This window comes from Microcebus murinus, chromosome 9 (assembly GCF_040939455.1).
Source record: "Microcebus murinus isolate Inina chromosome 9, M.murinus_Inina_mat1.0, whole genome shotgun sequence".
Classification (NCBI taxonomy): domain Eukaryota; kingdom Metazoa; phylum Chordata; class Mammalia; order Primates; family Cheirogaleidae; genus Microcebus; species Microcebus murinus.
Genome location: NC_134112.1, coordinates 33,331,364 through 33,349,739, shown reverse-complemented (window position 1 = coordinate 33,349,739; position 18,376 = coordinate 33,331,364). Strand labels below are relative to the sequence as shown.

At 37.6% G+C, this 18,376-nt stretch overlaps 1 long non-coding RNA gene across 1 annotated transcript in view; it reads right to left on the bottom strand.

Moving 5' to 3' along the window:
- The window catches only part of LOC105880193 (uncharacterized), a 122,384-nt gene extending 108,064 nt beyond the window's left edge, over nucleotides 1-14,320 (bottom strand). The window contains exon 1 of the long non-coding RNA XR_012921001.1: nucleotides 14,147-14,320. This is a non-coding gene — a long non-coding RNA (uncharacterized LOC105880193). The remainder of the gene's footprint in view (nucleotides 1-14,146) is intronic.
- Between the last annotated feature and the right edge of the window lie 4,056 nt (nucleotides 14,321-18,376).

Below are 18,376 nucleotides of genomic sequence, written 5' to 3'. Positions count from 1 at the left end.
CCTCGGCCTCCTGACTTGCTGGAACTACAGGTGTGCACCACTATGCCCAACTAAATCTTCTCTCTTGCTCAGGCTGGTCTCAAACTACTGGCCTCAAGCAATCCTCCCACTTCAGCCTCCCAAAATACTAGTATTATAGGCACTGTGCCCCACTTCAAATGTTCTTCTTTCTAAGACAAATTGCTTCCGTATTTCTAATGACAGAATACTTTTTATGATCCATATAAAAGTACATTTTACCCATGAGGATAATGCATATTTTAGATTCATGTTATTTGTGTAAGAAATGCCAGAAAACTACCATAACTACCATATTTCCTCTTGGACTGGATAACCTTGAGGATTCCCAAATAATATTCTTAGGGTAGATTTGAGAATTACAAACTCCTTAAGGCAAGTTCCTAACAAAACATTAGAAAGCTTGCTACGGGTGCTTATGGGTTACTCTAGGTGATACAAGAAAAACTAATTGTGTCCCAGAGCCCACTGACCCAGGGTGGAGGGTTCTATCTAGGAAGAATATGTTTTTCATTGTGTTTATTCAGGGGAAGAAAGAGCAAGGAGGGATAAAGAAAGACTGAAGCTGAGGAAATTCAGTAAAAATAGATTTCTTTTTCACAATACTGTTAGAAGTAAGGCCAAGTGATTCACAGGGGAGCCAACTCATTAGCCTGTTCTTTCTTAAAGAATTCAATATGGAGATGAATGCTCTCCCCATCTGCCAAGAGAGCCAAAATTTTTTCCCTGCCAAGTTTGAAGAGTAGAATTAAACTCATTAAGCATTTCTAGATCCCACTTCTATCTCATTCTGTGTTTTCTTTCTGGCCTGAATAATATGAATTTTTTAAAATATGGAATGCTTCATGAATTTAATGTGACCTTCTTGACAGCTCAGTGTAGACTGGAAAAAATGTAAAGGAAAGCCTAGATCTGCTCATTCTAAAGAAAACAGTGACCTTTTAGGATAGAAGTTAGACGTAGTAGGGAAGAACCAGGCCTACTGGGAACCAGGTTGTACTTTGCAGGGTTTCTCTGCTCCTTAATTGGTTCTGAGCCTTGTAGTCCCTCAAGAACACTGAGGTAAAAATCTATAGGGTGCTGAGTTGCTTGGACCATGGAATACAAGAAAAAGCAAAAAATTATACATACACGCAAATATAGATACCCACGTTCTAAAAAGGTAATCAACCAAGAAAAACAAATATGCAAATCACAAGAGAGTTGATCACATATCAAAAACCAATCATGATCAAAAGTTCAGAAATCCCTAAAAAGGTCATTACGTTCCTCTCTGGCATATTCTCCTGTTCCAGCATGCTCAGGAATGTTTGCAATATAGAAAATATCCAACGGCAAGACAAATTGTTCTTGAAATAAAATAGCAAAAGATCAAGAAATAAAATGAAAAACACAGTATGCAGACTACTTACCAGTGTGAACCTCTCACAAAATTCCCATTTTTCACTGAATGCATGCTTTCCCTAATGTCTTCACAAATCTTGGGTGGAAAAAACAATACCCTATAAACAAGGTATCTCAAAAGCCAGGTCTGTCTATGCCATCCAGTACTGACCACTGCAGGATCTTCATCTACTACCAAAACATGGCTTCATACTAATCCATTGATAACATTTCCCCTGACACCCAACTTTGGTAGAATGCTGTGTCTTAAAAATTCTTTATTTTAGCTGCTATCTTCTTTCCTCTGCTACAACTTGGTAGTGCTCTATGGCTTTTTCAGAAGAAGTAAAATAACTTTAATTCTGTTATTTAGAACACTTAAAGTTTATTTTTGGAGGATTCTCCAAACCTAGAATGAACCATCACTTCTTGATTCTGTTAGAACTACCCTCCCTACTATGACAGTAGCCAATGCCCCCTGTGCCTATCAGCCCCACCTCCATGGGAGTCTGCCTAGAGAGTAAAACACCACATACATGTCTGTTTCAATAATAAGAATTCAATTAGAAAGTCTGAAAATTAGACACTCTGGTTAACTTTCTAACTCTTTCTACTTCAAACCTGTAAAACTATATTTTTTCAAATAAATGCTATACTTTGAAGATAACTAATTTGCCTAGGTTCCTGTAATTTTATGAGAGTCTAGCACGAATCTAAGTAGACAGATGTTGGGCTTTAAGGGTTGAATGGTCTATAATTGCATTGCTCTGTTCCTCCATAAATGGAGACAATCAGTTTTGTGACAACTATATGAGATGTATTATAATGCTCCTCTTGTAGGATCTGAAGTCTAAGGGGCATTCAATATGTTAGCTTATGTTAACTTAGTTCTCCCCCTAAATTTAATTAATTTCTTTTCTACCTTCTCTCTCTAGTATTAAAGGCAACCCCATTTATAGACTGTGACTCTTATCTGGGTGAGATTTGGGCTGTCTTCTATCTTATCCTTCATGTGGTTTATTTTTTGTTATGGAATCTTTTAAAGTTGGACGTTGCTAGGCAATCTTTTCTGGCTTGATTAGTTTAGTTCTAGTACAAACAAAAGTATGTCCAAATGGTTTGGTCTTCACTAATGTTGCTTTTCTTCCAAAATAAATGTGTTCTACTTTTGTGTCAAAAGACTTATGATGTGGTTCCAGACCTTCACAGAGCCGTGGGTGATCATAAACTTAGTTTAAGAATTTCACCATTCATTGTTAGCCCAAATACACGGAGAACAAACAATAAGTAATGAAGTACTATTTAAAAAAAAATTCCAAATTAACTAGAGGGGGAAATGTATGCATTTTAAATTATAAGCAGATAAAAAAAAGAGATGTGTCTTCTCTTTTGGAATTCTTCTGTACCTAAATAATTTGTAGAGAAGATAAGCCTTAATTTTCAATTAAACATTGATATAATGGGCAGGATATATTATATGGGCAGGACATATCAGGTTATTGAAATTAATTATTTTGATGAATAATCCTGAGGTTTGACAAATCCACATGATTTTTAGACTAAAAGTTAGCAAAGGAAAACACGAACTGCTCTAAATTGCTGTTTACCATGGGGAAAATAAATTTTAAAATGCTGGGTGTTAAGATTATTGACTTTAGAAGATCTTCAATATTTAATTTTCAAATATTTTCTGATTTTCTGATTCCTGTTATCCGATTTTATTTATATAGGCTGTGGAATATTGCCAGGATCATTGCTTCAGAGGGAGGAAAAAGAACACTATTCAAAGTAATGAGATTCAGAACAATTTTCTCTTATCCAAGTCTAATTTCTAGGGTAGTTTTCTGTAAGATTCCACCCCATTTTATAGCCACATTAAAATGTCAGAGGACTTTATGGATTGTTCAGTGCTGCCAGAGTTACACTTCCAGAAATACCCACCGTGCTAGAGAGAAGAACCACAGCACTGAGAACTACACTGCTTTTGTTATTAGCAGGAGGGTAAGAGGGGAATTCAGTGAACATGGCTGGCATCCAAGTCCACAGTGGATCTTTTCTTCAATTGAAATTACGGATTCTAATCAATGGTTTAGAAAGAACAAGGTTAGTGAATCTCACAGAAGCGTTTTGGGGATACTTTATTAAACAAAAAGCTTTTGAATGAGGAAATAGGCCTTCAAATGGGATGGCCTCCCTCTGATATTTTACTCATTTCCAGTAAGCAGTACTCAAAAATGAACAATGCTTCTAACTGAACAATCACAGTATTTCTACACACCCTAGGCAAACTAGGGAAAGAGAGTGGAATGATGATGAAAGCCTGTACTATTATGCCCTTTCCCATGACCATAATTGATGAGTGTGTCCCTGAAACACTTTGTAGGGCTGTTGATATATTTAGAAATGTGCATGTGACTCATTATACTCATCATTTGCTAGTAAATAGGGGTCAGAGGCTCTAGGGCCAAGTCACTGCCTGAGGATGTGGTTCTTTCATGTAGAATCACCTTCTTAGAATGTATAGTTCCTTCCTTTTTGGAATTGTACAGGCTTGGCTCAGGGCTCTGTAAATCAAACTCTAGTTTGCATCAGAATAAATATCAAAATAGTTAAGATCAAAATGTTTCACAGCATCCATTCTGGTATAAATAAGAGTAAAAAATGCTAAAAACAAATCTTACTTAGAAAGCTTATTTTGACTTCTGGCTTCTGCTGAGATGTACAAATGTGGAAAGAATATCACTCTTACCCTATCAACCAGAAAAATCTGTATATACTACAAATATTAATTTCTCTGGAACCTAGAGAACTGAAGTCACAGGATATCTAACTACCCTAAAGTCTAAGACGGGTGTCTTCAAGAAGAAAGGGAATATGAGCACGGGCTTTCTCACAAGAGCAGAAGCAGCCAAGGCTGGCTGCCATACAAATGGGTAAGACACGTTTAGTTAAAATTCTTAAAGTCCAAGAGTAGGCCAGCATGAGAATACAGCTCCTGGGAATTGCAGACACAAGGAGAATTTGTACCATCTCAGTCATTATTCTCCACAATTCCCTAAAGCATTATCTAAAACAGGGAAAATCTTTCCCTCCTATGCTAGCAAAAACTAAAATAAGCAACAGCAGTCTACCACTGTGGTAGTATCAAGAATGGAGACAAACTCTCTCTGAAATACAGGAGCACAGAGAAGGCCCAATGATGAGGGTGGAGCAGTAATATTAAGAAAAACTCACTGGCAAACCAGACCTCACCCTGAACACAAGGTAATACTACAGGAATTTGAAGCCAGAGATACAGTAAACGAACCCAAAGCAACAACAAAACCCAAGCCCAACTCAACTTCTGAGTAGAATGACCTAACACCTCACGATAAAAGCTTAGCTGAAGGTGGGTGTGCCCATTTCCAGGCATAAATACTAGTTTCTTACTCTCTACTGTTGTACAGGATATCTAGCATTCAGTGGAAAATTATGAAACACAAACCAAGGGCAATGCAACCCACTTACAAAAGAAAAAACAATGAACAAAACTGGAGATGACCCATGACTGAATTTGAAATCACTGTAATAAACATGTTAAAGGCTCTAGCCAAAAAAGGCGGTCAATATGCATAAACATATGTCAAATTTCAGCAGGAAGATGAAAACTCTAGTAGTCAAATAGAAATGCTACAAATACACAGAAACGGAAATGAAGAATGCCCTCCACTGTCACTTCAGTAGACACAGTGCTACAGTGAAGGGGAAAAGTGTCAGTAAACTTGAAAATAGGTCAATAGAAATTACCCAAACTGAAACACAAAGAGAAAGTGAATAAAACCAGAAGAGAGCATCCAAAGGTGCTTTGGTTTGAATGCGTCCTCTCCCAAATTCAGGTGTTGCCAATGTGAGAGTATTAAGAGATGGAGCCTTTAAGAGGTGGTCAGGCCATGCAGGCTTCTCCTTCATGGAAGGGATTAGGCACCCTTGTAAAAGGGCCTAATGGAGGGAGTGTGTTTCTCTCTTGCCCTTCTAACTTCTGCACATGAAAACACAGCATTCCCCACCTTCAGGAGGATGCAGCTCTCAGACACCAAATGCTGCTGCCTTTATCTTGGACTTCCAGCCTGCAGAACTGAGAGAAATAAATTTCTGTTCTTTCCAAATTACCCAGTCTGTAGTATTCTGTTATAGCTGCCTAAACAGACTAAAAAAAAGGGCTATATACAATATCAAATGATCTATCATACACCAATTACAATCCCAGAAGGAGATGAGAAAGAAATGGAATATTTGAAGACAGTGGTCAAAAATTTTCCAAAAATATTAAAAAACATCAAATCACAAATCCCATAAGTTCAGAGATTCACAAGCAGGATAAATAAATTTAGAAACACACACACACACACACACACACACACACACAGATATGTCATATACAAGATGGTAAAAAGCAAAAAGAAAATGAAAATCTTAACCATGGAAAAAAGGTACATTATATGAAGGTAAGTTTACAGAAAGGGAAAATTGACAATAGGTTTCTCATCAGAAAGTGCTGGAGTAAGATGACATGATAGAAGAGGGAGAAAAAACCCTTGTGACTGAGAAATCTATACACAATGAAAATATCTTTCAAAAAAAGAAAGTAAATTAAAGACCTTTTCCAGACAATAAAGAGAAAATTCATTGGCAATAGACATGTACTATAAGATGTTAAAAGAAATTCTTCAGGCATGAGTATGATACAAGTCAGAAACTTGGATTTATACAAAGAATTGCAGATCTTTGGAATTGATTTAAATGAAAAGGAATACAAAATATTTTATTTTTAATCACTAAAAGAAAATTGACTGTCTAATGCAATAAGAGTACAAATTTACTGCGTATTTATAGAGTGTATAAAAGATCTATAGCAATGTTATCTCAAAGGCAGGGAGGGTAGAATTGGAATTATGCTGTTGTACTATTCATGAAAAGGTATAATATATATGAAGGTAGACTGCAATTAATTATAGAGATATGTAGCCAATGCTAGGGAAAAAAATCATTTTTAGAAAGTAAAAATATACCAGTAAACAAATAAAATGGAAATCAAAAATACTCAATCCAAATATGCAATAAAAGGAAAAAACCAGAAAGAATAGAAAACAAGATGGTATATTTTAATCCAACCATATTGATAATTATATTAAAGGTGAATGGTCAATACAAACTAGTTAAAAACAAACAAAAAATAAAGATGCAAATACATTGTGGTGACAATAAATACATTCTAAATCTAAAAATTCAAATACTTTAACAGCAACTATATGGGGAAAGATATACCAGGCAAAAACACTAATCAAAAGCAATTTGCAGTGACTACATTAATGTCATACAAAGTAGATTTCAGAACAAGAACTATTTTTGGAAAAAGAGTGGCATTACATAACGTCAAAGGGGTCTATACACAAAGATGACATAACTATCCCAAATGCATAGGCACCTAATGACAAAGATTCAAAATGCAAAAGAACCAATAGATCTAAAAGCAAAAATGGACAAATCCAACATTACAGTTGGAAACTTAAATATTCTTCTCTGTAATTAATAAAACACATAGAAAGAAAGCCAGTCAGACTGTAGAACCTAAGCAAAACTAAGCAACCAACTTGAACTAATTAGTATTTATCAAACCAACCACCCAACAGCAGCAGACTATCCATTATTTTCAAGGGCACAGAGAACAGGATAGACTACATTCTGGGTCAGTAAGCATACTTTAACCAACTTATAATAATTAAAATCATATAGATCTGAATGTAGTATCTTTGAAAGATATGACAGAGTGACATCACAACAAGATGGTAGAATCGTTATTATTCAAATTATTGTCTTGGAAATACAGAGTTGGCAGCTAACCATGGACAAAAATGCCTTTTTAGGAGCTTCAGGATCCAGATAGGAGATTGTGACACCCCAGTGCAGCCTGAAACCAAGGAAAGCTACTTTGACAAGGCAGGACTGCACCCTGATAGCAGGCCCACCACTGTGGACCTGCCTTCAGCCCCTTTTGATCACAGTCCCAGATGCTGTCCCATCCACCAGCGTGGTGGGGGATGGGTATATGCCCACCTGTGCCCCCCAGTAACAGGCTCATTGACCCTGGACCTGACTGCACACACGAATGCAGCCCTATGACCAATGGAATAAAGAGCCTGGAAACAAATCCATGCAAGAATATAAAGTGTCAGTATGTAAAATAAGATCTGAAGATCTGTTTTTGGGGGCTTTCTTTTCTCTTTTCTGTTTTTATGGCACATCAGATACCTAGAACCTGTATATGGAAAACAAAGAATTCTCAAAATGTGGTAAGAAAAAGGTAATTTTAAAAATAGGCAAAAAATTTGAATAGACATTTCACCAAAGATGATATACAAATGGCAAATAAGCACATGAAAAGATGCTCAATATTAATCATTAGAAAAATGTAAATTAAAAGCACAACACTAACCACTCGCTTGATTGACTGAAATTTAAAGAAAAAAGAAAACATTGACAATACCAACATTGACAAGGATGAGGAACAAGTAAAGTTCTCCTGCACTGCTGGTGAGAATGCAAAATGACACATCCACTTTGGAAAATGGTTTGGCAGCTCCTGAGGTGTTAAACATGTATTTACCATACGATCCAACAACAGTCTTGGTTCTTGACTTTTATCCAAGAAAAATGAAAACTTATGTTCCCACAAAAACTGTTTGTAGTGGCTTTACTCATAAATACCAAAAACTGGTAACAACCCAAATGTCCTTCAGCTGGTGAGTTCATAAACAAACTGTCATACTCATATCATAGAATAGATAATTCAACAATATAAAGGAACAAATTATTGACACATATAACAAAAAGGAATTTCAACTGTATTGCGATAGATGACAAACTCCAGATTCAGAAGATCTTATATTATATGATTCCATTTAGTTGTCATTCTGGGGAAAACAAAGTTATAGGAACAAATGATAGATTGGTGGTCACCAAGTGCTGAAGGTAGGAATAATGTATCCATTACAAGTACTTATGATTCGGGGGGGATTTTGGAACTGCTCTAGATCTTGATTTGGTGTTGCATGCATTTGCTGAAACACAAAGTGAAATACTGAAAATGGTGAATATTTTATGTACATTACACCTCAATAAAACTGACGAGAAAACAACATAATAGTAATGAACTAAAAGGCCTCCAAGATTTCAAGTCTAGATCAATATTAATAAATATGGCCCAAGAGATAAAACCTACACTAATAGAACAACTCTGATAGAAGCTGTATCCAAAGCGACAAGTACTGATCCAATCTGATAATGCAATGATGTTAAGTTAAATTTTATAGCCCCCCCATTCTCCTACTCAAAAAAGAAATGCTTCTAATGTATTTTATTCTCCTAAGATCTCAGGTCATCCCTCATCACCCACATGGTCATTTCCACCTGGCTTAATTTGTCCCACGTTCCCAGCCAACTCCAATCTTTCTTTTCTCTGTCCTCTGGTACGCCCAATCTATCCTCAGCAAAATCCACAGGCATCCTTGACATCCTGTGTTCCCTTTGATCTTCAAGTATCTGAAATCTGGATTCCCTTGAGGACACTGCTTCCTCTAGAGCACGGGTCCTCAAACTATGGGCCCACAGGCTACATGTGGGCCACCTAGCACATTTATCTGGCCCTCCCAGTGTTTTTGCTGCTGCTGTCTGTCCTGCTTAGCAGCCGACTGATTCCAGGCCCACAGTGCACACTCTCCAATGGTCTGAGTGAACTGGTCCCTGCTTAAAAAGTTTGAGGACCCCTGCCCTAGAGGGTTCTCGTGTTGTTGCTCTTTTCTCTTTCAAACTCCCATGCTACAGGGCCAGCAGGTGTAGCAGTTCCCTCCCTTGTTTCTTAATACTGCTTCCAGATCATTGTTCTTCCCATGTCAATAAAATCCTTCAGCAATTTGAAAGTCATGCCTGACATGATAGCATCCAATCCCCCTCCTTGTTGCAATCCTCTACAGCAATCCAGCTCACTGGACATTTCTTGAAGAGTTTAGCTAATGACTTAATCTGTCTCTCTATCACTGGTCTTTTTACAGTTCTTGAGATCTTCATTTTCCCATGGAAAATCCTTCTGTTTTCTCAGCCTTTCAGTTCCTTGATCATCCCCAGTGATTCTTGTTCATTTTGCCACTTACTGCCTAAGTCATACTTCCAAAACATTTCCCCCTTCTCACTGGCAGGTGATGACCTTGTTTCCTATTTCGTTATAAATAGAAACCATAAAAAGAGAACCAGCTCATTCTCTGCTCACTGGCCTACCCACCTCACTGCATCTTTACTGTATGCTCTGCCTTCAATCTTGCTCTTCCAGATAAACTGTACATGCTTTCAAGCCCAGCCCCTCTGATCATGAACTAGTGATCAGTCTGGCTGGTGCACAAAAACACATCACTCTTGCACTTGGCCGCTATCACTGTCAGAATAAATCAACATGCCATGAACCATCTGGACACAATCAACTTCCAATTTCCTCTTTGAGGATTACACACTTTATATGTATTCCTCCTCTTCATTCGGCCTGTCTTTTACCTCATTGTCTCCATTCCCCTTCGGCCTCCCAACGTGAAACAATTTCAGTGTTTCTTGATCAGGGGTAAATTGCCCCTGTAGATGTCTAACTTTCTGGCTGCAGGCTGCACCTCACTACCCACCCCAAAAGGCTACTAAAGCAGAACATAAACAGACTCTGTGCTGAGATCTGAATTCGGCCCCGTTTATGAAGCAGGGGCTGATTCTGACCTTGCAGCCTGTGCCTCACCCGCCTCTGTGGGTCTCGGGTACTCTCATGCTCACGCGGCCTCAGCCAACTGCTGTGACTTGACACATCGCCACTTTTTACTCTTGGCTGGCCCCCTGGGGCCAGGTGAGTGCTAACTCTGACAACTAAATAGACTATGTTCATTTCTTTCAAATAAGTCAAGAAGCATTATGGTACACAAAGAGAAACAAAATTGGAAAAGGCAGCATTTAACAAAAGAAAATATTTCTCTCTTCCTCATCCAAGAATTTGCTTATCTAGCCCTCTGTTTCTCTCAGTTTTATGAACACTCATACAGCCCTGGCAGAAAAAGAAATTGGTGACTGAGTACACCTTGCAGCACATTTTCCAACTTTGATTCAGGTACCACAGGCCTTAAAGAGGAATCTCCCAACTGGGCACAGGACGATTCCACACAAAGCACATGTCCTCTCACCAGGCGAACAGGCCTGCTCTTCCTCATACACAAAGGATGGGCCCTGCTGTCCTACAGATGTTTCTGGCAGACAGAACCCAGACGACCCATTTACTGTCGATCAAACCACACAAGCAGAGAGAGAAGACTGGATACCAGTTCTGGGATACAGTTGGCCATGGAGCAGCATGCCTTTAAAATCCTCTCCCAGGCAACCCATCCCACCTTGCTTCTGAAACTGCCTGTGCCACATCAGGTCTCCCATTTTTTCCTCAAAAATATTATTTTCTAAACTTACCTCTATATTTCTTTATTTTCTCTTTACTGCTGATTATTGTTTTCATAATTTCTTGGGTACAAAATGACAACTCTAGAAAAAAATTATTAGCTATGAATAAAATTAACTGAGTATGTGAACAATTTTAAATATAGGCAATGTTTTTAATTCCTAGGATATATATCAGGAATCTGAGGTTCAGGTAATCTAAGTAGCTGAGGGTCACATAAGTGAAGGCCAATACTCAAATATGAATTTGGGACTCTTATTTGAAATCCCTCCTATTTTTTAATCAGAACATGCTGCTGTTAGAAGAACTGATAAAGGAAGGACAGAGAGTATATTATGGGATGTGAGGCCAAAGGCACTGAGATAGTACAAAGTTATGTATAGCACATAGGCATTCGTGCAAAAATGACAAAACATTAAATAACTCAATAGATATATTGTTTATTCCCAGAATATATGGGCTTTAAACTTATTGCTACGATCTATAACTTCTTACTTCCCTTCTCTAGTAAGCATGGCCTGGTGCCACATGGTAACTTTGCTACCAGTAGTCTAGCTGCTCCTAATTAAGGCCTGGCTTCCCCTGGCTTCAGCGCTCAAAGGTCAGCCTGACCTTGTCAGGACAATGGGGTGGTGAACAGAAAGCAATCACCTCTAAGGACACAGGCAACAGCTGCAGAGTGCCTTTGACATTTACAAGAGATGGAAACATCTCTATTTAGAAAATTTCTATAAAGATATCAAAGCTATATATAAAGATAACTAAAATCTAAAATCTCCCCAAAGAATTAAGTAGATTAATATAACATCCTTATAATTGAAAGGATTTTCTTGATCTCAGAGAAGAAGAAAACACTTAAATTTATTAATTGATTCATAGAGCCTGGGTTCAAATATAGAATCTCTCATTTCTGAGCTATGTAATTTGGGGCCAGCTATTTAATGTGTTGATGTCTCAATTTCCTCATCTGTAAAATGGAAACAATAACAACAGCTATCTCATCTGTTTGGGGTAATTTGGAGACTTAAATATACTAGGCCCATGTGAAATACTTAAAACAGTAACTGTATAATAAACAACCTCATAAAAGAAAAAAATTGAGAAGTATCGGATTTTTCTTTCTTGTAGAAAACTGAGCAGTATATTGTCTGACTGGGTAACTTCTTTGAAGCCTTCCTTTATTAGAATGAGTCAGCTGTTAGTTTGCTCTTCAGATCTCATATTTTAATATAACTAAATTATTTTTAACATTGAGCTCCAAAATAGTTACTAAAGTACTACGATTGCAACTCATGCATAGTGAATTCATCGTGGCTCTTACGCTTTGGTTCTAGTGGTCAGGTCATGTGGTCTCTGAGGTGTTAGAGTTCAGGTTGAATTCAACAAGCCAAGAATGCTTCTCACACTAGACCAGGGGCTGCCTCTGTAAGGCAGACTTGGCTTCCTTCTCTTCCTTCCTTCTAACATCTACATCCGTTAGAACTTACCCCAATCTCAAACTAAGGCTCATGGAGTCAGAAGCCCAAAGGAAGGGCATCGATTTCAGAGAAGAAGCCCAACATGTACAGAGTTTCTTTGATTCAACGATGTCTCAAAGTGATATCTCTGAGAATTGAAGAGCTCACTTATTCCAATATATTTCAATGTACTTTTCGAATGGAGCATATAAACGAAAGATGTTTATTCAGTTCAGATTCAGAGCCAAGTTGTGTGTCAAGAGGGAGTCTTAATTTCTCATAACATGTTTGGCCCTAACGTGGTTTATGAATCAATACATCAAATTTGACTAATGTGTTTGCTCTAAGAGGGAAGCAAGCCATTTGGCATTACAAACCCTGAACTTTTGGGGGAGGATGACAATAACTTTGATTTCCGTGCTCTCTCATAAGATGAATCAAAGTTGCTAAATAAATTTTCTGGATTGCTTAATACCTCCCAGATATCAGTATCAAGGCCTTGGCAAGGTAGGTGAAAATATTTCCCATGAGCAAGAAGCAATTGGGAAGGCCTTCCTCTATGGGATAAATTCTTTTTAATTCAGTGAGAAACTTTCCTTCATACTAATATCTTTCCTCTGCCTTTGCCTTGCCCTACTCTCAATGTTTTTAAATGCATCAGATATTGCTTTATACTAAAAACTGGTAAATGGAGTTGGGGAGAAAAAACCCCACAGGGTAGCCACTCTATTATAGACATAAAAATAGCTTTGTTAGAGAGTCAACAAGATATATTATGTAGCCACAGAGAGACACATCTTCCTTCCTCCTGGCACAACTTGTACAGTGATTAAATGTGATTAAAATCTTGGAGACTTGGACACAGTCATATCTATTTTGGTACCACTGTCTTGATGCATCCCTGCAGCTAGAAGGGAATCACCCTCCTTGTGTAAATGTTTGCTTTGTTGGAAATTCTCAAGTAGAAATTAATAGTATACATGCTTCAGGAGGATTATTAAATCAAGCATGATAAACAACTCCTAGGCAATGTTTAGACTAGCCAAAAGTCATCCTAAGAATTTTGCACAAAGAGAGAACACCACATTTAGCATCTATATACTGGGACTATCTATAGAACAAAAGCAGAGATCTATCAATTAACCAATGAGTCTGATTAATGGGGTCTATCAGCATAGGTGGATAATAAATATCTAGACAGGTACCAAATCTCCACTTCATTCTATGTGGTGTAGACACAGTTAATGAATCATGAATGTGTAATACTCTTTACTAGCAGCTACAGAACACACTTGGAACTCATCTGGAAATTAGCTTTGATCTCTTCTTTGAAGTCATATGCCAATATTCCAGACCCCTGTGATATCAACTATCACCACCTCCAGGCTATCAAAAAGCTGAAACTAATCAGGTAGAATTAGTGCCGGAAGTTGTTTCAATATGAAACTTTAAGGGACCTGAGTCTGGGCATCAGGATCTCAATAAAGGTGCAAAATTTTTAAAATGCACACACACACACACACAATCAGGATCTCAATAAAGGTGCAAAATTTTTAAAATGCACACACACGCTCAGGATCTCAAAGGTGCAAAATTTTTAAAATGCACACACACACACTCAGGATCTCAATAAAGGGGCAAAATTTTTTAAATGCATGTGCATGTGCACACACACACAGAGAGAGAGAGAAACAAAAAAACCTTTTCTTCCTTAATCCAAATCAGGATTAAAGAATTATTTAGGGTACCCTCAATAAGAACCGGGTATTATACTCACATGTGAGTCAACAAAATGGAGCAAATTCCCCTGCGGCTGTCACTTTCCCAATCGTTCTGACCCAGACCTGAAGGATATACAGTAACACAGGAGCCGATTCCATGGGGCAAAATAATCATAATCATCATCTTATTTTGAATAACTTCAATACTGACTTTAAGCCACATGAAAAAAAATCTAGCTTTTTTTTTTAATTTTATTCCATTTCTGTTGTCCGATTCACAAGTGTTGTTAAATATTTACCAAAAATCTGACCGTAGTTTAACATTTGTTAATCATAGATAATGTTATTCCATGAACTCAATAAACTTCTTTAAAGTTGTACAAGGTAAATCTCACTACCTTAACACTACTAACCCATCCTTGTAGAATAAATATTTGCTTTGAGTTTCTCTATGCCAAGTTTTATGGGATCGTGTAATCTAAATCTCCTTTTGTAAATAAGGTGTGCCCTCACGAGGATGAGAGCGCAAAATCTATAGTCTTGTCTGCCTTCTCTCCGAGGGTCCTTGAATAAAGAGTTCCATGTCTCCAGAAAAGCAGTCTTAGGGCACTTCTGAGCAATATCCCAGCAGGAGTGGTGCTGAGAAATATTTTCATGACGGGATAAGCCTCGCTTGTGCAGACTCTCACATCCGCCAGCCTGAAGTGGGCTGTGCTGGTGTATCTCTACCAGGAGCACTAAATGGCTAAAAGCCATTATTTTCCCTTTTCCTAATTATTTGTTGCTTCTTTGTAATAATTTGTATAAAAGTCCAGCCTCGTTTCTTTCTCAGGACATGCATCTTTAAATGCACATCTAGATCCTGATGACTTTCATGATTAATGGTATACAGAATCCGCCGGGATAGAGCTCCAATGCTAGGCCATCCTGGATGGTCATTAACTTCTGCCTACACAAACACACCACTGCGTGTGACTTCCAGTGGGTCTACTTTGGATGCAGAGTATAAAGCTGCCTACACAGAGTGACTTCTCTGGTCTCTGACCAACCACACACAAAAATAACCTTTCCCCACTGATAGGGAATTTCTATGAAGAGGAGCCAGCCAACCAATAACTGTCAATACATAGCAAACATTATAACTATGATTATTACTATTATAAGTCTACTCTTACAGAATACCCCAGGAAATGGGAAAAATGACAAATTCTCACTTATGTATAAATGACTGGCTTTAGGATCTTCCTAAAAATATATTTTATTGAGGGAAGGTGAAGGAAAAGAGAATACGTTACATTTACTAGAGAACTACTATGTCCCAGACTTTGTACTAGGCACTTTATAAAAATTATCTCTTTAATTTCTGCAACCATGGTAGGCATAGATAACATTGTCTCTGTTTTACAGATGAATGTACTCAATCTCGGAGGAGTTAAGCAATTTGCCCATAGCTGGTAAATAGTAAGTTTAAGATTCAAATTAGTAATTTTAGCAGGGCAACATTGCTTGAGGTGGGAAAGAAGAGTGTGGTAAATAATCCATTACAAGCACACCCACACAGAAAAAAATCTCAGAAGAAGATTTGTGAAGACAAGAAGTGATGAATCAGAGACCACAGAAAACTATCTACGTAAAGTTTGAGTAACGATGGTCATGGGATGATCCTAATATTTAAACTTTTTCCCAATTCCAGAATTTATTTAATAGAATTAATCTCTGGCCTTTTCCTCATTTTATCTAGAAGGAAGAAAGTACGACATTTGTGTGTATGCACACCCACGGCCATATGTGATAAAACTAGACTCTTGGTCCCTTTAAAAAGAATGAGTTGAACTCTTATAAATCGTTACCCAGTTAGAGTTAAAATAAATATTCCAGTAAAGGTAGGTTCAGAATGAGAAAAATAATAAATGAACTCAGTCATCATTTCCGTCATTTCAAACACGGATCCAATGTTAGTCCAAGTGTCTCCTCACCTATTTCTCCTCTCTCTTTGCCAATAAGCAGTTTTTAATCTATTTCAGGAAGGCATCCAGGGTACTTTGGAAATAAAACTTAACCGTAAAATACTTCCTGAAGCATTACCAGGAATCATGTTTTAAATTTCGAAATGATTTGCATTGTTCTAAATTTCCAGGCTGTGCCAACAACCGCAAAGATAAATGGGGCATTGGGACAACCACGTGAAGGACTAAGTTGCAACATGAAGCACGTTGTTCAGCATGAGTCACCTGGATGAAAAAGAAGAGTGGCTAGAAAAGATGACGCTACCTGACAATAATATTTCAAATAAGACACAAGGAACTTGTCTGCGTTTACTTTCAGGTCATGAAATACCCCATGAACTGAATGTTTGAGAACACACAGGCCATGGCTCACCCTCACTCAACAACCCAATCAATCACATCCTCAGATCTATGGCATGATCAGTGGTTCTCAACTTAGGCCACGTAACAGAATCACTGCAGGAATTTATTTTCCCCAATGCCAATGCCTGGACCTCAACATCAGAAATTTGGATTAATTGATATAGGATGGAGGCTAAGCATCAGTTTTTGAAAGCTTTCCAAGCAATTCTAACACAAGCCAGAGTTGAGCACCACTGTTGGTTGTATGAAGTGGATTTAGAAATCTTATCCTCCTGACCCTAACAGGGATGCCAGAACTGCCATCACGGTTATACGACCTGTGAGAATTTGGACAAGTTACTGATCCGAGACTGTTTCCACATCTCTAAAATAAAACTAAGAACACATTCAAGGCCCAATGCTGTAGCGTGTAGTCCTGATTGTTGTAGTTTCGAAATAAATGTTCTATGAACCTAGACACTTTATCTTCTTTCAGTCATTTTTGGATTCATGTTTCTAAGATGTATACTCAGCATAACTTGTATGTGAAAATATCTTTTAAATGTGACAGCATTATTTCTTTTGACTACATAACTTATATTATGCCTTCAGAATGCCAAAACAATTGGCTTGAAAGTAGGAAAATATTATCACCTAATATTTGTAGTATCTCTATAGCCCCATGTTGGAAAAAAAAAAAACAGTGGGTTTTGATTTGAAGTTAATTTTATTTTGTTTAAAAATGACCTGCTAATGGTATACTTACAGCCTCACATGGATATCAAAACTCTCAAGTTGCCGGTCTTGGCAACAAAAGACCCCAACCTAGTGCTTTAGACTTAGTGTATTTTTTATCCTGTGTTACTGAGAAATTCGTGTCTTTTTTGTTGTTGTTATGAGATGGAAGAATTTATGCATATATTTATCCCAGTATACTAGCACAGTTCCTGAAACAAAATGTTCACTAGACATTTATTAAAATTATTTTCAAATATTTTCAAACATCAATATCCTGATGACTGAATGAAACATATGAACCAAACTTTGTTATCTACTCACTATAGAAAACTCTAGAATCAAGTGAGAATGTCGATATTTCTTGTGCAACTACAGTATCCCTAAATTAGAAATATCTTTTGCTTTCTTAAAAGTTTTATGATAATTTCTATTTATACTTTTTGAGATATTTCCTTCTTATTTTGTATCTGTGAATCAATGCCAGAAAACACCTATTCTAGGCATTAACTGAGAAAAATAAACTACTTAGGAGAAAACAAAAATTTCTATGTGTGAATAATACTATGAAGCATATCTTCTCCCTATAAAATGGTAACATTTTATCTGTGAATGAGAAACAGTTGTTCATAACAAGTCAATCATTAGGAATGACATTTCAAACTCATTTGAAATGTCTTTCACTGTTGCCCTCATTTACCTTCCAAGTTCTTAAAGTTACAAACTATTTCTACTGTCTCAACCCACTTCAAGAGTCATTACCATATAAACAGTTTTTCTTTCCCCCCTCAAATACAGGCAATCTCCGGGTTATGGATGACCCACCCGACTTATGGCATTCTGTACTTACAAACAGGCTCCCAAGGCTCCCTATGAGGCTAATTTATAATAAAATAATAATTCAGGAACTAGTTTCTTCTGCACATGTAAACAAACCCACATGGTATAAGTGGCTTACTGGGAATCTTTACACTAGAGGCTACTCTCACAGATAGGCAGAGAAGCAGCTGAGAAACCAAGAACATCAAGAAGCAGAAGAGCTACAGCAGGTGCGTCCTCAAACTATGGCCTGGGGGCCACATGCAGCCCGCTGGGGACATTCATCTGGCCCACCGGGTGTTTTTGCTGCTGCTGCCTGTCCTGCTTAGCAGCCGACTTGTCCTGGGCCCACAGTGCACATGTGTGGAATGTGCACTTCACTCT